Genomic DNA, 26,671 nt, shown 5'->3' with positions numbered 1-26,671 from the left:
TGTATATTTTTTATTATTCAGATGTCATTTGGTTACAAGAAATAAGCCTGAGTTATAAGAGGTTTCTTCCTGCCCAGTAAATGTAGTTCTGCTTTATTCAAACCAACACTGGAGCTCATGGGCAAATTGATGCGCTTGACAAGACTTTGTTATGGTCTGTAACTGTCCACATGATTCATATTAAGAACAAGCTTTAAGGGGATTCTGTTACCCCATCATACAGGTTTGATAAACTAATTGGGACACTAAAACGCATCAGTCAGGGTTTATAAAATTGGCATTTCAATAAAACAAAATGTCTAATAATGCAGTGGTCTAAGCACTAATCAGACATTAGAGGGGGGAGTATGGCATCAGCATGATGTAACGTAGCTAATGCTTGACTAAAACATTCCACAAAAATGTGCGCTTGTTTAAAACTGTGAGTCTAAATCAGACATACAGTAATTCACACTGGAGTGACTACAAACCGACTCATTTACAACCACGTACCTCAGGCACACACACAGAAACACAAGAGCCAAAATTTCAGCCACTCCCACAGCTGCAACCGTGATCAGTGACTGACCTCCTAAGCAAAGTCAGAGATGTAGCCCTGTCAGTTATGATATAACAGTGTTCATTTCACAACATGCCTCAACAAGGTCCTTAAGGAGAAAGTTTACAAATGTTTAAATACACCCAGTATACGCCTACCTTTACTAGAAATTTCTGTACATTTGAATTTTACTGAATTCAATGCTGGCATCATGATACTTTTAGTTACACTGCTCATCATCATTATCTACCATGATCCGGTTCAGATTGTAGCACCAATGACATGATCAGCATTGCTTTATAGCCTCTGGATCATAATCAGCGTCAGATAAAATATTGTATCAAATATGTTCTGGTCCTACCTTGCACTGTGACCAGTAGAGCAGTAGAATTCAGAGCTCCAAGTCTGTTCTGTGCCTCACAGTAGTACTGTCCACTGTTCCAGGATCCAAAGTTAGAAAAGTTCAAACTCTGTCCAGATCCTGCCAGCCAGAATCCAGTGTAATTCTTCTTATACCAGGTGTAGTTCTGCACTGGTGGGTTGGCATCACTGCTGCAGGTCAGAGTCACTGAACTGCCCTCCACTATTTCACCAGAGGGGGTCACTGATACTGAGGTGTTGTTGGGAGCATCTAAAATCAATAGAGAAATGTGTTCAATTCCATATAATTTCTCAATCTCTGTGATTTGTCTCAAATAGATTCAGAACCATTTATTGCAAAGGAAAGTGTATAATGAAGCCGAAATATTACACTGCAAATGCTTTCTTTGTTTGGAAATGAGTAGAATATACTGCATCCTTTTATGGAGGTTGGTAAATGGGCTTGAGACACAGGTTAGAAAAGCTTTCATAATGACAGCAGTATTTAGATAAGAAATTTTATTTAGCATTATTTAGAAAGGTTAAAAATAGAAAAAGAAACATACAATCCTGTTAACTTGGTTTATTAAGAGTAACTATTACTTGGTATAAAACATCTACAGTACATATGGTATGTTTGTTTGCCCTGTGCAACTTATGTCATGTCCGTATCATCTGGCTTACTCCTCATGTTAAATGAATTATATCTTGATAAGATTCTCCCTTCACTGGCCAGTGTGTCTGCTTTACTCAGTGTCTTACTGCTGTGAAGTTACCCAAAGACACTCAGGAGATACTGACACTCTGCTCTGTGTGTCTGAAGCTGAGATGCACTGATATACTCACACTGTACATCAAGACGTATAGGAGGAGATGTTTTTGTCCCAATCCCATTCCCTGCCTGACAGGTGTATTCTCCTTCATCCTGCAGTGTGATGTTTTTAATGGTGTAACTGTCTGCTGGTCCTCCTGTCTCTGAGGATACAGGTTTATTATTCTTATACCAGGTGTATCTCTGCACTGGTGGGTTGGCAGCGCTGCTGCAGGTCAGAGTCACTGAACTGCCCTCCACTATTTTACCAGCTGATACTGAGACGCTCTTCGGAGGATCTGAAAGAGAAAATAACAGGTTTTGCAGTTTTAAATAAAAGTCACACTGAGGTGTTCTTGGGAACATCTAAAATCATTTGAAAAATGTGTTAAATTCCGTATAATTTCTCAGTCATTGTGTGGCGTCTCAAAAAACACTAGTAGAGACATTTATTTCAAAGTAATGTTTATAATGGAGCTGAAATCTCACAACGTGATGTGGAGGAGTGGTGTGGTTAGGGCGCCATCTGCAGGCAGAGTGGGAGCAGTATAGCTGGCCTACAACCACACCTGTTTGCAGTTACAATTGATTGGTAATAGTTTATATGCTCTGCCTGCAGTGAGACCGGGGTGCTGGAATGAGAGACACACGCGGGAGCGGCATGCCATCTAATCCCCGTCCTTATCATGTGTGTTTTGTTTTGTTGTGGTTTCCGTGTTTTTGGTATTGAGCGCACAATAAAGCCTTGGTGCCTCTAACAACGACGGATTGTGTGGTTTGTGGGGAAAAGGACTGCAGAACCTGTTACAGTAAATATCCCAGTATATCATGCTTTGTTACAAAATGAACTGGATATACTGTAGCTTTTTATGGTAGTTGGAAAATGACACAGCAGAATCAAGTTTTCAAAAGTGACAGCAGTATTTAGATGTCTTTTTAGCATGTTCATTAATAATGATAACTTCATTTTTAAAAGTTGAACAGCTGCATGTGGTACCATTTTTGCCCTTTGCAAACTCAAAATGACTACACGTTTTACCTAAGACATGTCAGTATGATCAGACTCATCACTGTATGATAATGTAATTATACCTGATTTCTCCTCCACTGGCCAGTGTGACTGCTTTACTCAGTGTCTTACTGCTGTGAAGTTACCCAAAGACACTCAGGAGATCCTGACTCTCTGCTCTGTGTGTATGAAGCTGAGATGCACTGATATACTCACACTGCAAATCAAGATGTTTAGGAGGAGATCTGTTTGTCCCAATCCCATTCCCTGCCTGACAGGTGTATTCTCCTGCATCCTGCAGTGTGATGTTTTTAATGGTGTAACTCTGGTCTGATCCTCTCCATGGGGATACAGCTCTATTATTCTTATACCAGGTATATCTCTGCACTGGTGGGTTGGCATCGCTGCTGCTGCATGTCAGAGTCACTGAACTGCCCTCCTTTATTTTACCAGAGGGGCGCACTGATACTGAGACACTCTTTGGAGGATCTGAAAGAGAAAAAACCAGGTACTGCAGTTTTAAATAAAAGTCACACTGAGGAATTCTTGGGAGCATCTAAAATCATCAGAAAAATGTGCTCAATTCCATATAAGTTCTCACTCACTGTGTTGCGTCTCAAAACACTAGTAGAGACATGTATTTCAAAGTAATGTTTATAATAGAGCTTAAATCTCACAATATGATGTAGAGGAGTGGTGTGGTTAGGCCGCTATCTGCAGGCAAAGTGGGAGCAATATAGCTGGGTAACAACCACCCCTGTTTGCAGTTACAGTTGATTGGTAATAGTTTATATGCTCTGCCTGCAGTGAGACCGGGGTGCTGGAATGAGAGACGCACGCGGGAGCGGCATGCCATCTAATCCCCGTCCTTATCGTGTGCGTTTTGTTTTGTTTTGTTTTTGTTTCCGTGTTTTTGGTATCGAGCGCACAATAAAGTCTTGGTGCCTCCAACAACGATGGATTGTGTGGTTTGTGGGGAAAAGGACTGCAGAACCTGTTATAATAAATATCCCAGTATATCATGCTTTGTTACAAAATGAACTGGATATACTGTAGCTTTGTATGGTAGTTAGAAAATGACACAACAGACTCACGTTTTCAAAAGTGACAAAAGTATTTAGATATGCCGTTTTAGCATCTTCATTAATAATGATAACTTTATTTTTTAAAAAGTTGAACAGCTGCATGTGGTACCTTTTTTGCTCTTTGCAAACTCAAAATGACTACACGTTTTACTTAAGACATGTCAGTATGTTCAGGCTCATCACTGTATGGTAATGTAATTATATCTGATTTCTCCTCCACTGCCCAGTGTGACTGCTTTACTCAGTGTCTTACTGCTGTGAAGTTGTCCAAAGACACTCAGGAGATACTGACTCTCTGCTCTGTGTGTATGAAGCTGAGATGCACTGATATACTCACACTGCACATCAAGACGTTTAGGAGGAGATCTTTCTGTCCCAATCACATTCACTGCCTCACAGTAGTATTCTCCAGCATCCCCAGATTTGATTTCATTAATGGTGTAACTCTGTTCTGATCCTCTCCCCGAGAATGCAAATCCAGTCTTCTTTAACCAGGTATATCGCTGCACTGGTGGGTTGGCATCGCTGCTGCTGCATGTCAGAGTCACTGAACTGCCCTCCTTTATTTTACCAGAGGGGCGCACTGATACTGAGACACTCTTTGGAGGATCTGAAAGAGAAAAAACCAGGTACTGCAGTTTTAAATAAAAGTCACACTGAGGAATTCTTGGGAGCATCTAAAATCATCAGAAAAATGTGCTCAATTCCATATAAGTTCTCACTCACTGTGTTGCGTCTCAAAACACTAGTAGAGACATGTATTTCAAAGTAATGTTTATAATAGAGCTTAAATCTCACAATATGATGTAGAGGAGTGGTGTGGTTAGGCCGCTATCTGCAGGCAAAGTGGGAGCAATATAGCTGGGTAACAACCACCCCTGTTTGCAGTTACAGTTGATTGGTAATAGTTTATATGCTCTGCCTGCAGTGAGACCGGGGTGCTGGAATGAGAGACGCACGCGGGAGCGGCATGCCATCTAATCCCCGTCCTTATCGTGTGCGTTTTGTTTTGTTTTGTTTTTGTTTCCGTGTTTTTGGTATCGAGCGCACAATAAAGTCTTGGTGCCTCCAACAACGATGGATTGTGTGGTTTGTGGGGAAAAGGACTGCAGAACCTGTTATAATAAATATCCCAGTATATCATGCTTTGTTACAAAATGAACTGGATATACTGTAGCTTTGTATGGTAGTTAGAAAATGACACAACAGACTCACGTTTTCAAAAGTGACAAAAGTATTTAGATATGCCGTTTTAGCATCTTCATTAATAATGATAACTTTATTTTTTAAAAAGTTGAACAGCTGCATGTGGTACCTTTTTTGCTCTTTGCAAACTCAAAATGACTACACGTTTTACTTAAGACATGTCAGTATGTTCAGGCTCATCACTGTATGGTAATGTAATTATATCTGATTTCTCCTCCACTGCCCAGTGTGACTGCTTTACTCAGTGTCTTACTGCTGTGAAGTTGTCCAAAGACACTCAGGAGATACTGACTCTCTGCTCTGTGTGTATGAAGCTGAGATGCACTGATATACTCACACTGCACATCAAGACGTTTAGGAGGAGATCTTTCTGTCCCAATCACATTCACTGCCTCACAGTAGTATTCTCCAGCATCCCCAGATTTGATTTCATTAATGGTGTAACTCTGTTCTGATCCTCTCCCCGAGAATGCAAATCCAGTCTTCTTTAACCAGGTATATCGCTGCACTGGTGGGTTGGCATCGCTGCTGCTGCATGTCAGAGTCACTGAACTGCCCTCCTTTATTTTACCAGAGGGGCGCACTGATACTGAGACACTCTTTGGAGGATCTGAAAGAGAAAAAACCAGGTACTGCAGTTTTAAATAAAAGTCACACTGAGGAATTCTTGGGAGCATCTAAAATCATCAGAAAAATGTGCTCAATTCCATATAAGTTCTCACTCACTGTGTTGCGTCTCAAAACACTAGTAGAGACATGTATTTCAAAGTAATGTTTATAATAGAGCTTAAATCTCACAATATGATGTAGAGGAGTGGTGTGGTTAGGCCGCTATCTGCAGGCAAAGTGGGAGCAATATAGCTGGGTAACAACCACCCCTGTTTGCAGTTACAGTTGATTGGTAATAGTTTATATGCTCTGCCTGCAGTGAGACCGGGGTGCAGGAATGAGAGACGCACGCGGGAGCAGCATGCCATCTAATCCCCGTCCTTATCGTGTGCGTTTTGTTTTGTTTTGTTTTTGTTTTGTTTTTGTTTCCGTGTTTTTGGTATCGAGCGCACAATAAAGCCTTGGTGCCTCCAACAACGATGGATTGTGTGGTTTGTGGGGAAAAGGACTGCAGAACCTGTTACAATAAATATCCCAGTATATCATGCTTTGTTACAAAATGAACTGGATATACTGTAGCTTTGTATGGTAGTTGGAAAATGACACAACAGACTCATGTTTTCAAAAGTGACAAAAGTATTTAGATATGCCGTTTTAGCATCTTCATTAATAATGATAACTTCATTTTTTAAAAAGTTGAACAGCTGCATTTGGTACCTTTTTTGCTCTTTGCAAACTCAAAATGACTACACGTTTTACTTAAGACATGTCAGTATGTTCAGGCTCATCACTGTATGGTAATGTAATTATATCTGATTTCTCCTCCACTGCCCAGTGTGACTGCTTTACTCAGTGTCTTACTGCTGTGAAGTTACCCAAAGACACTCAGGAGATGCTGACTCTCTGCTCTGTGTCTGAAGCTGAGATGCACTGATATACTCACACTGCAGATCAAGACGTTTAGGAGGAGATCTTTCTGTCCCAATCACATTCACTGCCTCACAGTAGTATTCTCCAGCATCCCCAGATTTGATTTCATTAATGGTGTAACTCTGTTCTGATCCTCTCCCCGAGAATGCAAATCCAGTCTTCTTTAACCAGGTATATCGCTGCACTGGTGGGTTGGCATCGCTGCTGCTGCATGTCAGAGTCACTGAACTGCCCTCCTTTATTTTACCAGAGGGGCGCACTGATACTGAGACACTCTTTGGAGGATCTGAAAGAGAAAAAACCAGGTACTGCAGTTTTAAATAAAAGTCACACTGAGGAATTCTTGGGAGCATCTAAAATCATCAGAAAAATGTGCTCAATTCCATATAAGTTCTCACTCACTGTGTTGCGTCTCAAAACACTAGTAGAGACATGTATTTCAAAGTAATGTTTATAATAGAGCTTAAATCTCACAATATGATGTAGAGGAGTGGTGTGGTTAGGCCGCTATCTGCAGGCAAAGTGGGAGCAATATAGCTGGGTAACAACCACCCCTGTTTGCAGTTACAGTTGATTGGTAATAGTTTATATGCTCTGCCTGCAGTGAGACCGGGGTGCTGGAATGAGAGACGCACGCGGGAGCGGCATGCCATCTAATCCCCGTCCTTATCGTGTGCGTTTTGTTTTGTTTTGTTTTTGTTTTGTTTTTGTTTCCGTGTTTTTGGTATCGAGCGCACAATAAAGCCTTGGTGCCTCCAACAACGATGGATTGTGTGGTTTGTGGGGAAAAGGACTGCAGAACCTGTTACAATAAATATCCCAGTATATCATGCTTTGTTACAAAATGAACTGGATATACTGTAGCTTTGTATGGTAGTTGGAAAATGACACAACAGACTCACGTTTTCAAAAGTGACAAAAGTATTTAGATATGCCGTTTTAGCATCTTCATTAATAATGATAACTTCATTTTTTTAAAAGTTGAACAGCTGCATTTGGTACCTTTTTTGCTCTTTGCAAACTCAAAATGACTACACGTTTTACTTAAGACATGTCAGTATGTTCAGGCTCATCACTGTATGGTAATGTAATTATATCTGATTTCTCCTCCACTGCCCAGTGTGACTGCTTTACTCAGTGTCTTACTGCTGTGAAGTTGTCCAAAGACACTCAGGAGATACTGACTCTCTGCTCTGTGTGTATGAAGCTGAGATGCACTGATATACTCACACTGCACATCAAGACGTTTAGGAGGAGATCTTTCTGTCCCAATCACATTCACTGCCTCACAGTAGTATTCTCCAGCATCCCCAGATTTGATTTCATTAATGGTGTAACTCTGTTCTGATCCTCTCCCCGAGAATGCAAATCCAGTCTTCTTTAACCAGGTATATCGCTGCACTGGTGGGTTGGCATCGCTGCTGCTGCATGTCAGAGTCACTGAACTGCCCTCCTTTATTTCACCAGAGGGGCTCACTGATACTGAGACACTCTTTGGAGGATCTGAAAGAGAAAAAACCAGGTACTGCAGTTTTAAATAAAAGTCACACTGAGGAATTCTTGGGAGCATCTAAAATCATCAGAAAAATGTGCTCAATTCCATATAAGTTCTCACTCACTGTGTTGCGTCTCAAAACACTAGTAGAGACATGTATTTCAAAGTAATGTTTATAATAGAGCTTAAATCTCACAATATGATGTAGAGGAGTGGTGTGGTTAGGCCGCTATCTGCAGGCAAAGTGGGAGCAATATAGCTGGGTAACAACCACCCCTGTTTGCAGTTACAGTTGATTGGTAATAGTTTATATGCTCTGCCTGCAGTGAGACCGGGGTGCTGGAATGAGAGATGCACGCGGGAGCAGCATGCCATCTAATCCCCGTCCTTATCGTGTGTGTTTTGTTTTTGTTTTTTTCCGTGTTATTGGTATCGAGCGCACAATAAAGCCTTGGTGCTTCTAACAACAAACGATTGTGTGGTTTGTGAGGAAAAGGACTGCAGAACCTGTTACAATAAATATCCCAGAATGTCATGCTTTGTTAAAAAATGAACTGGACATACTGTAGCTTTTTATGCTGTGAAGTTACCCAAAGATACTCAGGAGATACTGACTCTCTGCTCTGTGTGTCTGAAGCTGAGATGCACTGATATACTCACACTGCACATCAGGACCGTTAGGAGGAGAGATGTCTGTCTCAGTCCCATTCTCTGCCTCACAGTAGTATTCTCCTGCACATACACACACACGCACACACAAACACATACGCACACACACACATGTATACATACACCCACACACATCCACACACGTACACACACGCACACATGTATTCATACACACACACAAATGCGCACACATATGCAAATACACGCATACACACACACACAGAAACACACTGCTCAGAAATGTTTCAAAACACAGATGTGTTGGCAAAATGACAAATATTACATTACATTACATTACATTTATTTGGCAGACGCTTTTATCCAAAGCGACGTACAAAAAAGTGCATTTTCATGATCGTAGACAACTGCTGAACACGGGTTCAGTGTTCAGCAGTTGGGGATTCAATTAACAAAACTTTAACACAACTGCACCAAACAACTCCAAAACTATAAAACATTAATAATTGTACTTGTACTCCAATACTAACTGATGTCAGTAGATGGCAGTAGCCGCCGATCAATGTGAGATTTGCAGGTACAGGAAGTCTTGCTTAGTAGCTAGCTTTGCTAGAATGTGGTAGCAAACCAAGCAAGTTAAGAGCAATTGTCTGCATATGCCTTCGGCTGAAAACTGTTATGTTTTGCTTGCAGTGAAAACAAACTGCGTTCATTAAAACGTGGCACCGGAATACTTGTGTCATCATTTTAAGAATGCAACATGCACAATCAACAGCTCCGATCATTTAGTACAGCCACAGATATTTATATCATGCCTCTGTCTCAGTTTCATCGCTGAGTGTGAAGAAGAACTTCATCTTAAAGGTTCTCTCTTTTTCCCTTCTCTTTTCAGATGAGCGATGTTGCACTACTCTAAACTAATGTACAGTAGAACATTATTTTATATAAATTATATACATTCCCAATTTAAATGTATTCACTTTGGCTTCTGATTGAGATAATGAAGAGAGACTAATAAATAGGAACACATGCTGATAAATACTTTATATGTAGACTGAAACATCAGAACTACATTTGGAAAAAAAACAAAACAAACAATTTACCTGACACGGAGAGGCCGATTACCAACAAGGTATTGAAGAGCATGGCTGCATCAGATTGAAAATATTTATCCAAATACACACATACAGGTCTTGATTATTATTTTCACTGTGAAAATGAACAGCACAAAGAAAGACTGTCAGAGTATTCTATTAATTTGCAGAAATAGCAGAATAACAATTACTACACAAGCACACACAGTGAGTTAATGTGCTGCTAATGCCTAAAACTTCTTTGTGTTTTATGAAGAGCTCACAAAGATTCCAGAAAGCAGGGACTCAAACATCTTTTACTTGATGAATGATATTTGTATAGAAGCAATCATTTATAGTCCGAAAATGCATTTAATTTTATATTTGATTACAGTTTAATCTTCTTGCACAAATTAAATACTTTGATAAAGCACTTAACAAGAGAGTTTTGATCGAGCCTCTCTGCTTTGCTAATGAGCCATTAGTATTAAACAGCCTTACAGACAGAGCAGTGTGGCGGAATATGATAGAATGTGTTACAGATCTGATTCACTTCCTGAAGGTCATAGACATTTTAGATGTTATCGGATACAAGCGTTTGAATAAAATATACGGAGTCGTTTGCTTTGTGTCTGGACTGGACCAGTAGTGCCTTTTCAAAAACACTGGGTAATTCTCATTTCTTTGCCTCCACTGTATTATTGAAATTCAGATGTCAATAATTATGTTCATTTTTGCATATTAGGCTCATAAAAAAAAATAAATAACTACTATGTTTACAAAAATTATTCCGGATTACAACACAAACTGTTGCTAAGATCTGAGGCTTTGCCTATTCCAATACATTCATCAATCCATCCATTATCTATACCCGCTTATCCTGAGCTGGAGCTGGTGCTGGAGCCTATCCAAGCATGCATTGGGCGAGAGGCAGGAATACACTCTGGACAGGCTGCTAATCTATCGCAGGGAACACACACCATTCACTCACACATTTATACCTATGGGCAATTTAGAGTGTCCAATTGGCCTATTTGCATGTTTTTGGACTGTGGGAGGCATCCAGAGTACCCGGAGATACATGCAAACTCCAGACAGAAAGGCCCCAAGCAGAGATTCGAACCCAGTGCCTTCTTGCTGTGAGGTGACAGTGCTACCCAGTGCACCACCGTGCCACTCCTATTCCAATACATGTACAGTAGAGGTTAAAATAAAAGTGACTGTAAAAGGTGTGATAGGCATCAGGCACAATTAAACATGCATACATTCAGGAGCCCTATACAAAATCCATTACCTAAACCAGATTATTTAATTCCGTTTAGTAAAAGATCTTCCTGGAAATTAATCTGAAATGTACATTCAAGACTCATCTATTTTAATAATTGCCCCGTCTACAGATATATTGAATGTATTGCATCCACCTATCCCTCCTAGGTAAATTTTACTGCCACAAACAGCATGCTTTATCATTGCTACCATACGTAGCTCAGTCGTGTTTATGTTTCATGCATCAGATTTTTGACATGAAGGTGGAACATCAACAAAACGCTGCTGATGCTTGGTCTATAACCCGCTTATTAACATAAAGATTGCACACACTGTACTTTCACAGAAGATGAAAGGAGTGGACAGTGGTTTGGGGGTCCAGAGTGTGACTCTGACCACAGACAGTTAATGCGCTGCTCACTTCCTGCAGCCTGTTCTATTCTTTATTTTATTTCACACCTCAGTTCAGTTGGGGTGGAGCAGCGCTGTTTCTGTGGTTGATGTTCATGTGACCTTTTAGAACTTTGCTTTTGCTTTCCCTGTTATACGGTCCTTCATACACATAATTAGTTGCGTTTCAATGCTGATATTTCATAAAGATGACTTTTACTACATACGACCGATTGTATAGTATTATTATAGATTCTTTCAAAGAGATGAACTTGATCCCCACGTGAAATAAATGGAATGCAGGCAAAACATGATGGCCATATGAAGAAAATAATGATAATATTTTTCAGAACAGAGGTTCGAGGATCACAGTGTTTTACAATGCTCAAATAAACCTTAATACATTGATACACAAAATGAAACAATGTATGTAAAGGAAACAAATATTAATATGCATTCTTTCAAATATCTAAAACCAGACAGAAACTTAAATATGTGATCAATACAACAAGGCAATGTAAAATTAAGTACTAAAACACTGTTTTAAAAACATCTAGGACCTTACCTTTAAAAGTGACTTGAGTTTGGAGATTATAATCTGCGCAGACTATAATAAAATATGAGACTGTAATATCTTCAGACATGGGCCTGGAGGACTATGCAAAGGAGACGCGCACACGCGCACACACACACACACACACACACACACACACATTATTTCAAGAATAAAATTTAGTCTCACAAAAGTTTAAATGATGGCAAAATCTATCATTTTCTTCAGGAATAGAGCACACCAGTAAATGCAGTTAATTTACAGTTCTGCCCATGTCATGAAGCCAAAGAAATCTACTCATCTCTGTTGCAGAGCTGTGAATAAACAGGAACTTCAGATAATTTCTATTCTCTACATTTCAAAAACAAATGAAAAAAAGATTCTGATCATCCTAGAATCCCTAAACCAAATTCAAATTAAAATTCAAAATAACTTTATTTATCCGTTAAGAACATCATTTGTGCAAAAGCGTCAGTGCATGCTCAGCATATAACCGGACAAACGACAAACACAGATTATGCAACATACAAATGTAGCTTAAAACAGTTTAAGATGTCTGCCAAATGGGCATCTAAACAACTCATGTGATCTTGTGTATAAGATTTAGGTTCCCATTTCCTGTAACATATGTCTTTAATTTTTGCTTTCCCTGTCTAATGAGTTAAACAGGTTAAATCAAATCATAGTAATTCTAAATAGATTTTAGCTTCTGAAAGATATTGTAACCTCTGTAAACTGGCATTAATAAGCAGAACTGAAGTAACTAAATTGTTTACCTGAGGCAGAGAGAAAGGCTTACAAAAATACTGTTGAGGTTGTTTAGAGCATGGCTGCATCGGCCTGAACATATATATAAAAAAACATAACTTATATTATTTCTTTTGTTTTTTAAGCCATAACCAAAATTCCACAAAATAAATCACTGATATTAAGCATTTAACAGATAGCATGGAAAGTAATAAAATAAAGAGTAACTTTCAGAAAACAATGATCTTTTTTTTGTTTTTATTATTTTATTATTATTATTTCTTTTTACATTATTTTAATTTTTAAAAAGCTAATTTACTGTTTTAACTAAAGCTGTGCATGTTTTTCCCACTGGTCACATAGCTACCTTTCAGCAGTGAGAGAGACTGATCTCCATTAGGATCACTAGATTAGCACAGAATAAAGCACTTGCTGTAATCCGCAGATCAGAGAACAACAACACTGTACTTAAATTTCTCCACTGTTTAAAAAAACGCAATGAATTTAAGCTTGCAAAAATCAAAGATGTCTTCTCTCAATTTCTATCAAGGCAATTTACTGAATAATGTACATAATTTTACAACTCAATGAAAAAACGTGTTAACAGCCATTAAGAATAAAACAGGGCTAAATCATGCACTTACGCTGGTAGAGGAGGTGTGATCTTAACGGTTTTCAAACTGTCTGAAACGGCCCTGCTGACAGGCTCATATTTCTGAACATGGCAGACTGACTGTGATGAATGCAAAGCTTTAAGAATAATTGTTTCTATTTGTAAATATTATTACATTTTACTTTAACCAGGAGAGTCTCGTTGAGATTCAAAATCTCTTTTTCAAGAGTATCCTGGCCAAGACAGGCAGTAGCTCATGCAGTTTAGCATCGTTGAAGAATGACAATATAAAATCAAATTATGGACAACAAAGATTATTTTACAAGAATGCAACTTCACTGTGTAATTTGACATATTGGTACACAATAATGAATATAAAAACATTAAAGAGCTACATGAGCATCACAGATGTGTAAAATATGTTAACAGTAGTTTAAAAGCGAGAAAAAAGAGGGAACCATGATCCAATGTGAATGACAATATTTTGCTGCTGTAGCCTAGCCTATAACCCCCAGATCAACATTAAGATTGCACTTACTTTTGCAGAAGATAAAAGGAGCGGACAGGCGTAGTTATCTTTGTGAAAGTATCACGGCTCTGGTGCCTCAAAGCGGGTACTGTGAGGTGCCCCTGCTTGGCTCTTTTGTGCAGAGGAGTAGCGGGCGCTGCTGTGGGTGAAGCTGCCTAATTTCAGGCGAGAGCCACCCTGACCACAGACAGTTAAAGCGCTGCTCACTTCCTGCAGCCTGTTCTATTCTTTATTTTATTTCACACCTCAGTTCAGTTGGGGTGGAGCAGCGCTGTTTCTGTGGTTGATGTTCATGTGACCTTTTAGAACTTTGGTTTGGCTTTGCCTGTTTTACGGTCCTTCACACACATTATTAGTTGCATTTCAATGCTTATACTTCATAAAAATGATTTTTACTACATACAGCCCATTGGATTATTGTATCTTTCACATTTCACAGAGATGAAATAGATGCCCACACGTGATTAAAATGGAATTTATTTGAATATAATTTTATTTATTTATTTTATAATATTATTATTTATCTATTTTTTTGGAGGGGGTGGGGGGGTGGCAGGCAAAACATGATGGCCATATAAAGAAAATAATGATTATCTTTATCAAAACAGAGGTTCAAGGTTCACAGTGCTTTACAATGCTCAAATAAATCATAATATATTGATACACATAATAAAACAATGTATGCAAATAAAACAAATAAAAAGATGCATTATTTCAAATAGCTAAACAGACAGAAAGTACAAATGGGGTCAATACAACAAGGCGATGTAAAATGTCAAACTAAAACACTGTTTTAAAGTATTTTGGACCTTGCCTTTAAAAGTGACTTTGGAGAATATAATCTACATTAATCTGCATTATAATCTTCCCATTCAATGTGAGATAATACATACGCGTGTACATGAGTTATGAGCGTGTGTGTAACAGAGTTATATAAACGTGTAACGGTGTCACAGGAGCATGTATGCAGCAGGGTTACATGAACATGCATGTTGCAGTAGGGTTACAGTACTCTGGGAAAAATCCTCCACCAGCAGCTCTTTATAAGATGGATAAACTAGCAGAAACAGACAGCAGTTCTGTGAAGTTAAAGACAAAAAGAGACTATTTCATCCTGATCTCCATCATTTCTCATTCTCTGCAGATTCTCTCCTCTGTGTGTTTTAATCCCACACTGAGGCCTCGTCAGCTCTCTGAAGCACAGAGTTTGTGTCGCTGGCTGCGTTTGTCACTCTCTGAAGGCTGTGAGACACAGGAAGAGACTCAGTCACACATAAGTGCGCCTCCAGTTGCACTGTTAAAAGGGAACCAGAATGGCCACACAGTCCCTTGCATTCCCTATCCATGCAAGGATTGCATGGATTCCTTTCTTGACTTAGTGGATTATATATCACAGAATCACTTGAAGAATTTACATTACAGAAGTATATTTTTCACATGTTAAAAAATCATACTAAATAATATCCACAGATACAATTACAATATATTGAGAGTTAAGTGGGGAATATTCCTCAATAGTTTTAACCAATAAAAATATGGAGGAAGACTGAAAATGACTGCATCACACAGTGATGAACTGGATGAACTGTAACTTGCCTGGTGTGTATCTGTGCTTTGTGTTTTCTGCTCAGCACAGACCTACTGACTTTGTAGCTTCATAAAAATACAGCCTGTACACAGAACTGTCCTTTGCTTTTCTGAACGGCTGGTACAATTATAATGGTGAGAATATACAGGTGGGAACTTGTTACTTACAGTACGAGAGCGTCTGCTCCTCCCTCTCTCTGTTGGTGCTCTTCTTCCTGCTGAAAAGGGGAAGGGAGGGGGGGGGGTGAGTAACAGACCTTCAGGAGCTGTGGATCAGCCATCCCAGACAACATTTGATCATAACATTCCTACCTGCTCCTCTGAATTCAACAGCAAATTAGTAAAATTCTGCATATCTCTCTGATATCTAATGGTGAATTTCTATTATCATGTCTTCTCAGTGTTGATTGATACCCAGATGATTTTGCATTGCAATCAGTTACCTTGTGCACACCATGACAGTAAAGAGTACAAAAGCCACTGTGATTCCAACAACCCTCCATACAAGCGCTGTCTTATCTTCTGCTGTAAATAAACAGACATAGCATTTCAATTTACATTTATATTGCAGAGACTACATTCCAGAGTCGTGTAAAATAAGTGCATGAATAAATGTAGGAAGGTCAATGCAACACTCAGAAAATCAACTCAACAAAACAAAAAAAAAACAGATATGAGCGTACATACTATAATTCCCCAAGATATATAAACTATCTTCAAAATTATGTAGATGTACTTTAGGTGGTATGAATTAAAAAAAGCAAATAACCTGAATTACATAAGAAATACAAATATGCAGATACACATGTCAACTGCAAACAAGTGTGCACAGAGTCACTGAGATGTCTTTCCATTGGGAAGGGATGAACAAGTAACCAGAGACCTCTGACAAGTGTTTGAATGTGTCCCTGGTGCATCTGTTGAAGCTTTGGTTCGTCCATTTTAGGGGGATCTTAAATTTTAACAGTATGCTTAACTGTCCCATACTGGAACTGAGTTCACTTGGTCTGAAAATGAAAAGAGCCTCTTACTGTTTGGGGGGGGGGTGTTCAGGCAGGTGCCTATATCCTTCCCTGGACTCCGCACCAACCAAAACTGACCTTCATCCCTATTCATAGAGTCTCTCAGAGTAAGAGAGCTGATCTCAGATCATGTTTCCTCTCTTCATATCCACGCTTTATCCATAATGGCCCAAAGGCAAAACTGATCCTAGATCAGGGCTGGGTTTCCCAGAGTCTCCTTAGCCCTACGTGCGTCGTAAGGTATACCTTAAGGTCTTCCTTTAGGTCTCGAGCTGTTTCCCAGCGTCTCCTTCGCTAAGATATATCTTATGAAAGGTATACCTTTAAAAGGGTGGTCTGAGGCACTCGTAAGCTGTCCCTTAGTGCTGCGCTCCACTAATCCTGTCACAGTTTTGCCTTATTATGCCAACATTTTGCTTTTCAAATTGACAGTTGTACTAGAGTTCGCATCTAGTAGCACATCGGCATGCGAAAATGACATAGTTTAATATTAACTTTACGAAAAGTAATTATCCAGTCAACGTTTCTGTGCATAGCACGTCATGAGAATGCTGTCATTTTACCTGTCTATCCCCATCATGATGGTAATTATATATAGGGCCTATCCATGATACTAATCCAATTTGTTAAAAGAAAAAAAAAAAGTTTTTTAAATTTATACGTAGTGGCGCTAACTGAGAATATGGCTTTTCCGACTGCATACCCTGTAGAAGTTAATTCGTTTGTGTGTGAGTCAATGATCACACTGACTTGGAACAAACCGCCGGTTTATTAAGAATATAAAACCTGTGTGTGCAAAACCAACGTTGAGTGAGTCTACTTGCATGACCGATCTAGAGCACGTTGATTGGCCTAGCCATAAAAACACTTACAGGTACGGTGGCTCATAATGGCTCATAATGAACAAACATAGCCAAATGATCTACATCCCCTTCCTTTAGCTCACACCTCCTATATAAAACAAAATAGCACTGTGTAAATATCAACAATACGGAACATTTTTCTTACCATGTTGTTTTAAAGATTTTCGGTAAACAACCCAATAATGATATTCTTGGTTAAACTTAAGATTATCCAACAGCAAATTAAGGTGGATGAGCAAATCACTTTAACAGGTAGACCTATTCATAAGGCACCCGGTATAGAATTCATCATGATCAATTTCCACAGACGCGCTTTTGCCTTTCATCTACGATCATTTTTGCATTGCAGAGAAAAGTTTGCTGCTACAGTTGCCTATATATTGTGTGACAAAAACAAATTAACATTAGACCTTTGTTTCAATAAGAACAAAATAATTAACCCATATGTAGCTTATATCCTTTTCCCTGGGCTTCCACAAAGTCCCAGACTATGGCTTATATGTCCCGATTGATGCTTTTTATTTTATCCTTTGTAGTCTATATGTACGTATTTATTGAAACTATCACAAGGTCTCGTCTTAACTGACTCTTAAAGAGATTAGCAGATAATCTCTAGTAGGCATAGCTTCCTCTTCTGCAATATTAGATTGATGTAAAATGATTATGACAACACTTGTTATATTAAAACGTCATTCACAAGCCTTTACAAGTGAGACAATCGATTCGCTTGGCATCGATTGATAAACTTTTCAGCACCACAGTGAAGGCCAGCTCCAACTTACGATGTACCTTTGAGGTGTCCCTTAAGGCAACTGTTAAGGTATAGTTTGGGAAACACTCGTAAAAAAGCGGTTTCCCTTTGAAAGGTATACCTTAGGAGCCTTCGTAAAACGTTAAGGTACATCGAAATTCGGAAACGCAGCCCAGACCTATTCTCTGAGACGCTTCATGAACCATAGAGTTGTGCTTGGAGGTTCTGGGCAAGTGAGTCATGCTTTCTAATCTGGATGATGGCTGCTGTGGTCCAGGCCATACAGTGTAGTGGGTGATACTATGACTCAGATACTATGACTCCAGGGGTGAGAAAGTAAAGCCCTGCCTGTCATGGTTCTGTGGGTGTCTGCGTTTCCCTTTTTGGGCCACCAGATGGCGGCACTGCAGTTTTTAGTTCTGTTCATTTACCCCGTTTAATTGTATTATTGTTTTCAATTATCTAATCATTGTTTTTGAGTTGTCTCATTTTCCCTTCCCTCTCTGTGGCCTGACTGTTCATTGTGCCCTTCTGTGTCTCGTCAGTGTCGTGTCTATTTAAAGTAATAATCTCAAAGATTTTCATTAAAATAAATATCTTTTAAGTCACTATCTATTGCTGCATTGGGTAACACAATGGTGATTGAGCCTATTTTTATATTAATTTATACTATTATTATTATCATAATTCATGATTAAAAAACTTGGTGTCTGTGGCGACATTCCCGGGAAAAAATCACAAGCGGCGCACAGTTAGTGACACATTTTTCATCACCCATCTGTGGTTGGTCCGCCAGAGAGGGTAGGCGGAACTAACGCAACAGGCTCGCTCTTCAACTCACTTGTGTGTGAGCGGCGTAGTTTTTTCCGGTGTCTGCATGCGTTACAATAACAGAGAAAGGGGGGGTTGGGGGAGTTATGGAACCCTAAAAAGTTTTTGTGTAACATGAGAGATCATATTATTTGTTGATGTAGATTTCATATTACATTTAATGACAATGTAACTTTACTAAATTACATAGCTATTTGCACAGCTAACGGTAGCTACCGGACCATGTCAAGAAAGACAGCATTAGTTTAGACAACGTTGGGCACAGTATCCATCTCTCATATCAGGTAACGTTGCGTTAGCTAGCTAGCTAATGTAATTAACACAATCTAATGTCGGCTAACAATTAGAAAAAAAAGCTAGCTAACGCTACCGACCGGTACCGACCTCGCAAACCGTCTCTCGAATGCAATGCTACCTTGTCGCAACGTTGCAGTGTAGCTAACTTAAGGCCAGTTCAGATCAATGATTCGCAACTAGACTGGGTGCAACTTGCAAAATTCCAAGACGTCTGATTGTAAACGTTCTAAAACTGCACTTGGCGATTTGACAAGGACGGTCTTTTAAAACCTCAGGGCAGGCAACGGCTCTGCTACTAGCCAGTTCACACCACTGCAATTTTCTCTGCAACATTCTAAAACCGTTTCGCCTCGTCGCGAATCATTGATCTGAACTGGCCTTAATGTTACCGTTATTTACATTGCCATCGAGTTAATCAATATATTATAATGATCGGAATAAAGCCGGGGTATGTGGAGCAGAGCCGGGTCTGATTTCTGAAGACGTCATGCAGGAGAAAACTAAATAAAAGAATATGGCAGTATGGATTAGCATTGTTATTATTTTATTATGCTTCCTCATATGTTCCTTCAGCCTTAATGCCCTTTTTGATGAAATCTCCTTTGATTTTGTTTTTATTCTTCTTGTTCTGATTACTAATTTAACACCCAGCTCAGCTTTATTCTCGAACAGCTTAGCTAGCAAAACCAGAAACACCAGGGGTAACATTTTGCAAGGCAGTTGTTTCAAAAATACCACACAACAATCATTCACGAAAAAGACTGCTTATTGTGCACGAGATACATAATTGCACGAGCCACAGCGAATCCCGCAAATTCTTCTCTGCAGTGTAAAGATGTTCATACCAGGCAAAAGTTGGATAAAGAACGTTTGCAGAAATTGATCATCACTAATTCTACCCCAGGTTTGCTACGGCATTTTAACCCGGCTCGGCAGTGTAAAGACATCTTGAGTTAGCCTAATGTTAGACAACGAATGAGTATGTACATAACGTTACTTTTATAACAACCGTTTTTTATTCAGTAAATAGTAAGTGTTATAGTTGGCGTGCCAACTGACTGACGTCACACAGGCGACACCGGTTGGATCTATGGGAAGTGAGGTCCAAAAACACACTTGCAATTACCGCTGCTCGCCATTGGCACCGCCATAGAAAACGAAACTGAAATCTTCGAGATTGTCACTTTAAGTTTCCTTCTTCCCTTACTCAGGTGCTGGATCATTTTGTGTGTTTTCTTATGGTGTTTCGGTATGTGCTCCCTCGTCTACTTGTGACTCTGTGTTGTCCTGAGTGTTCTCTTCCCTGCCCGAGTTCTGTTTTGCCTGGTTTTGCATTTCAAGAACTCTTTCTTAGTCCAGTTTTGAGACTTGCCCTGCGTGGCTTTGTTTTTGTTCTCCTTTGTCTTTGTTCTTATTGAAAGTAAAATTCTCAGTTTGGATTTTCCCCTTTGGTTTTTGAGTATTTTTTCTCTGCGTTTGGGTCCATTCCCTCGCCCCACGTGACTCTGCCATGTGTTTCTTCTGCCCATGAACTCATCCAGCTGATTTCACTAATTAGTTCTTCCTCATGGCTGAATAATTGTGCTAATGAGCAAATCCTGGTGATTAGAAAAAAAAAATATTTGGGGACGACTTACTTTCTGCTCTGCTCTGACTACCACAATAAGATTAAATATCCAAGCGATCAATAACTGATCCTAAAACAGGAACAATCACCATTGTTCAAAACAATGACATTTCTCCTCCTGTGTCACTCACTGTGTGTATTGATTGACATACCAGCAGAGGTCTGATCTCCATATGTGTTCAGTGCCACGCAGTAGTACTGTCCAAAGCTCCAGGATGTAAAGTTGGAAAAGCTCACAATCCGTTCTGATCCCGTCTGCAAGTCTGCAGGTCAAGGAAATAAAACATATTTTCTAAGTGTTTATTTTATCTCCATGTGCAATACATTTATATATCTTTAAATAAATTAACATGATCATTTTCCTTCTCACCCCTCATCATTTTATCTGTTAACATGCTAGTATCATACATGCATAGTTTATGGAAATTGAGATTTATTTTTAATAAATATTTTAATAAAAGTAATCTCTCCATAATTTTATGCAGTAAAGGTAGTGATGCTATAGCAGTGCACCTGCCTGTGAGCCTGTACCTATGGTCCAAACTGACTCTCAGTCACAGTCAAAGACTCAGACCTGTCACGGCAGTGCCCAGACTGTGCTGAAGGTGAGCACTGTAACCAATCGAGCCACTCTGGAGCCCGTTGTGAGATGTTATTTACTGCATGTCATCGTCTACGGTTCCATTATGTCCATTTCCCACAATGCCCTGTGGCTTTAAAGACCTTCCAAAAGAAGGCTGCACTAGGGGACTTGCTACCAGGGCACTACATAGACAGAAAAATGCATGCATTCACATACCATATGTGGCTTTCGATAGAAAGTGTGTGCTAGAAGCACAGCGTTAAAATTAGTACACATTGTATGTTTGCTATAATGTGTACATATGGCAGGCACGCTGTCCGCGAACCAGCCAATGGCATTCCAGCCATTCAAGTGACAGTGTCGAGAAACTAATAACTTACAAGACGACTGCTTGACATAATCGTGAGATCAATTTACTCAGAACTGGAAAATAAATTCTGGCCGTACCTTGTATTAGGACCAGTAGAGCAGAAGCATTCTGAGCTCCAAGTCTGTTCTGTGCCTCACAGTCGTACTGTCCTCTGTTCCAGGATCTAAAGTTAGAAAAGTTCAAGCTCTGTCCAGATCCTGCCAGCCAGACTCCAGTGTCATTCTTCTTAAACCAGGTGTAGTTCTGCACTGGTGGGTTGGCATCACTGCTGCAGGTCAGAGTCACTGAACTGCCCTCCACTATTTCACCAGAGGGGCTCACTGACACTGAGACACTCTTCAGAGCATCTGAAAGAGAAAATAACAGGTACTGCAGTTTTAAAGAAAAGTCACACTGAGGTGTTCTTGGCAGCATCTAAAATCATTAGAAAAATGTGTTAAATTCCATATTTACATTACATTACATTACATTACAGGCATTTGGTAGACGCTCTTATCCAGAGCGACGTACAACAAAGTGTATAACCATAACCAGGAACAAGTATGACGAAAACCCTAGAGAGAAGTACCGGTCCAAGTACAGGGAACAACCGTATAGTTCAACTTGGACCCTGATGGTTAAACTGATTAACACTAACAACGAGAACGGCAACAACGCAATCTATGGAAAAATAAAAATAAATAAAAATACAATTAGTCGTTAAGACAGGCGCATCGACTAAGTCACCTATGAAACAGCTGCCTAGTTACAACCCTAAGTTTTAGTCATTTACAGGGGGGAAGGGAAGGATGGGGAGAGGTGCAGCCTGAAGAGGTGGGTCTTCAGTCGTCGTTTGAAATGGGTCACAGTCTCAGCTGTTCTGACCTCCACAGGGAGGTCATTCCACCATCGTGGGGCCAGAACAGACAGGAGACGTGTTCTGGAAGTGCAGGTGCGAAGAGGGGGAGGTGCTAGGCGTCCTGAGGTAGCAGAACGGAGGGATCTGGCTGGCATGTAGGGTTTGAATATCTTGTGAAGGTATGCTGGGGCTGATCCCTTGACTGCCTGGTATGCTAGGACCAATGTTTTGAATTTGATGCGAGCTATAACAGGCAGCCAGTGGAGGGTAGTGAGCAGGGGAGTTACGTGGGAGTGTCTGGGGAGGTTGAAGACCAGACGAGCCGCAGCATTCTGAATGAGCTGCAGGGGTCTGGTGGCAGATGCCGGTAGTCCAGCCAGAAGAGCGTTGCAGTAGTCCAGGCGGGATAGAACCATTGCTTGGACCAGGAGCTGGGTTGAGTAGGTGGTGAGAAAGGGGCGGATTCTGCGGATGTTGTATAGGAAAAATCTGCATGCCCGGGTTACTGCTGCAATGTTGTTGGAGAGGGACAGCCTGTTGTCCATCATCACTCCGAGATTCTTGGCGCAGGATGATGATGTCACTACGGTGTCCCCTAAGGAAATGGAAAAGTCGAGGAGGGGAGAGGATAGAGCAGGAATAAAGATTAGCTCCGTCTTTCCTGGGTTGAGCTTCAGGTGGTGATTGTCCATCCAGCTCTGTATGTCCCTCAGGCAAGCGGAGATGCGGGCAGGGACCTATGTGTCCGATGGGGAGAAGGAGAGAAAGAGTTGCGTGTCGTCGGCATAGGAATGATGGGACAAGCCATGGGCAGATATTACAGGGCCAAGGGATCTTGTGTACATTACATTACATTACAGGCATTTAGCAATTTAGCAATTTACATTACATTACATTACATTACAGGCATTTAGCAGACGCTCTTATCCAGAGCGACGTACAACAAGTGCATTAGTTCAAGATGCAGAGGTGCAAAAGAAACACACTAGAGTGAAGTAAAGATCGTAGTGCCAGAAGTGACCACATAGATCAGGACTCCAACCCTGTAGAGTAACCTGTTCAGCAAACAACAATCCTACCAAGTACAAACTAGCACTGGAATCACATTTGCCTAATCAGACAAAAACAATCCTGCCAAATAAAAACTAACGTAATCGTATTAGCCTAACTAGGTACATTGAGCTAAACTATAGGCTAGGGAGGGGTGAGGAGAGGTGCAGCCTGAAGAGATGAGTCTTTAGTCTGCGTTTGAAGGTAGTCAGATTCTCTGCTGTTCTGACCGCCACGGGGAGGTCATTCCACCAGCGAGGGGCCAGGACAGACAGCAGACGGGAGCGGGAAGTACAGACGCGAAGAGGGGGAGGTGCCAAGCGTCCAGAGGTGGCAGAACGGAGAGGTCTGGCTGGTGTGTAGGGTCTGATGATCCTCTGGATGTACCCTGGTGCTGACTCCTTAGCTGCCTGGTATGCAAGCACCGAGGTCTTAAATTTGATGCGAGCCATAACAGGCAGCCAGTGGAGGTCAGTGAGCAGGGGGGTGACATGGGAATGTCTGGGGAGGTTGTAAACCAGACGCGCTGCAGCATTCTGGATGAGCTGCAGAGGTCTGATGGCGGATGCTGGCAGACCAGCCAGCAGCGAGTTTCAGTAGTCCAGGCGGGACAGGACCATCGCTTGAACTAGGAGCTGGGTTGCGTAGGTGGTGAGGAAGGGGCGGATTCTCCGGATGTTGTACAGGAAGAACCTGCACGTTCGATTCACCGCCGTGATGTTCTGAGTATAATTTCTCACTCACTGTGTTGCATCTCAAAACACTAGCAGAGACATTAATTTCAAAGTAATGTTTATAATGGAGCTGAAATCTCACACTGTGATGTGGAGGGGTGGTGTGGTTAGGGCGCCATCTGCAGGCAGAGTGGGAGCAGTATAGCTGGCTAACAACCACGCCTGTTTGCAATAATAATTGATTGGTAATAGTTTATATGCTCTGCCTGCAGTGAGACCGGGGTGCTGGAATGAGAGACGCACGCGGGAGCGGCATGCCATCTAATCCCCGTCCTTATCCTGTGTGTTTTGTTTTGTTTTGGTTTCCGTGTTTTTGGTATCGAGCGCACAATAAAGCCTTGGTGCCTCTAACAATGACGGATTGTGTGGTTTGTGAGGAAAAGGACTGCAGAACCTGTTACAGTAAATATCCCAGTATATCATGCTTTGTTACAAAATGAACTGGATATACTGTAGCTTTTTATGGTAGTTGGAAAATGACACAACAGAATCAAGTTTTCAAAAGTGACAGTAGTATTTAGATATGTCTTTTTAGCATCTTCATTAATAATGATAACTTCATTTTTTAAAAAGTTGAACAGCAGCATGTGGTACCTTTTTTGCCCTTTGCAAACTCAAAATGACTACACGTTTTACTTAAGACATGTCAGTATGATCAGGCTTATCATTGTATGATAATGTAATTATATCTGATTTCTACTCCACTGCCCCGTGTGACTGCTTTACTCAGTGTCTTACTGCTGTGAAGTTACCCAAAGACACTCAGGAGATACTGATTCTCTGTGTGTCTGAAGCTGAGATGCACTGAAATACTCACATAGCACATCAAGACGTATAAGAGGAGATGTGTTTCTCCCAATCACATTCTGTGCCGCACAGTAGTATTCTCCTGCATTCCGCAGTGTGATGCTTTTAATGGTGTAACTGGATCCTCTCCATGAGAGTTCAGCTCTATTCTTATACCAGGTGTATTTCTGCACTGGTGGGTTGGCATCACTGCTGCTGCAGGTCAGAGTCACTGAACTGCCCTCCACTATTTCACCAGAGGGGCTCACTGATACTGAGACGCTCTTCGGAGGATCTGAAAGAGAAAATAACAGGTCTTGCAGTTTTAATTAAAAGTCACACTGAGATGTTCTTGGGAACATCAAAATCATTAGAAAAATGTGTTAAATTCTATAATATTCTCACTCACTGTGTTGCATCTCAAAACATTAGTAGAGACATTTATTTCAAAGTAATGTTTATAATGGAGCTGAAATCTCACAATGTGATGTGGAGGGGTGGTGTGGTTAGGGCGCCATCTGCAGGCAGAGTGGGAGCAGTATAGCTGGCTAACAACCACGCCTGTTTGCAATTACAATTGATTGGTAATAGTATATATGCTCTGCCTGCAGTGAGACTGGGGTGCTGGAATGAGAGACGCACGCGGGAGCGGCATGCCATCTAATCCCCGTCCTTATCGTCTGTGTTTTGTTTTGGTTTTGTTTCTGTGTTTTTGGTATTGAGCGCACAATAAAGCCTTGGTGCCTCTAACAACGACAGATTGTGTGGTTTGTGAGGAAAAGGACTGCAGAACCTGTTAGAGTAAATATCCCAGTATATCATGCTTTGTTACAAAATAAACTGGACATACTGTAGCTTTCTATGGTAGTTGGAAAATGACACAGCAGAATCAAGTTTTAAAAAGTGACAGAAGTATTTAGATGTCTTTTTAGCATCTTCATTAATAATGATAACTTCATTTTTTAAAGTTGATCAGCAGCATGTGGTACCTTTTTTGCCCTTTGCAAACTCAAAATGACTACACGTTTTACTTAAGACATGTCAGTATTATCAGACTCATCACTGTATGATAATGTAATTATATCTGATTTCTCCTCCACTGGCCAGTGTGACTGCTTTACTCAGTGTCTTACTGCTGTGAAGTTACCCAAAGACACTCAGGAGATACTGACTCTCTGCTTTGTGTGTATGAAGCTGAGATGCACTGATATACTCACACTGCACATCAAGACGTTCAGGAGGAGATTCTTTTGTCCCAATCCCATTCCCTGCCTCACAGTAGTATTCTCCTGCATCCAGCAGTGTGATGCTTTTAATTGTGCAACTCCGTTTTGATCCTCTCCATTGGAATGCAGATCCAGACTTCTGAACCCAGGTGTATCTCTGCACTGCTGGGTTGGCATCACTGCTGCAGGTCAGAGTCACTGAACTGCCCTCCACTATTTCACCAGAGGGGTGCACTGATAATAAAACACTCTTAGGCGGATCTGA

The 26,671-nt window shown here is 40.6% G+C and overlaps 1 protein-coding gene and 2 long non-coding RNA genes across 3 annotated transcripts in view; all 3 read right to left on the bottom strand.

Moving 5' to 3' along the window:
- Window positions 1-26,671, bottom strand: part of LOC118232142 (basement membrane-specific heparan sulfate proteoglycan core protein-like) — a 1,449,502-nt gene that overhangs the window by 527,823 nt on the left and 895,008 nt on the right. The gene's annotated exons all lie outside the window — the stretch shown is intronic.
- LOC118232576 lies at window positions 1,981-9,867 on the bottom strand. The gene is made up of 3 exons (XR_004766343.1): window positions 9,774-9,867; window positions 8,704-8,775; window positions 1,981-2,008 (listed from the first exon to the last, which is right to left on the bottom strand). It is a non-coding gene; the product is annotated as an uncharacterized LOC118232576 (long non-coding RNA).
- Window positions 2,981-5,910, bottom strand: LOC118232484. The gene is made up of 4 exons (XR_004766315.1): window positions 5,736-5,910; window positions 5,347-5,619; window positions 4,141-4,413; window positions 2,981-3,207 (listed from the first exon to the last, which is right to left on the bottom strand). It is a non-coding gene; the product is annotated as an uncharacterized LOC118232484 (long non-coding RNA).

Source organism: Anguilla anguilla, chromosome 1, assembly GCF_013347855.1.
Source record: "Anguilla anguilla isolate fAngAng1 chromosome 1, fAngAng1.pri, whole genome shotgun sequence".
In the NCBI taxonomy this organism is placed as follows: Eukaryota; Metazoa; Chordata; class Actinopteri; order Anguilliformes; family Anguillidae; genus Anguilla; species Anguilla anguilla.
The sequence above is the reverse complement of the archived record's forward strand: the minus strand, read 5'-3'. Positions and strand labels throughout refer to the sequence as shown.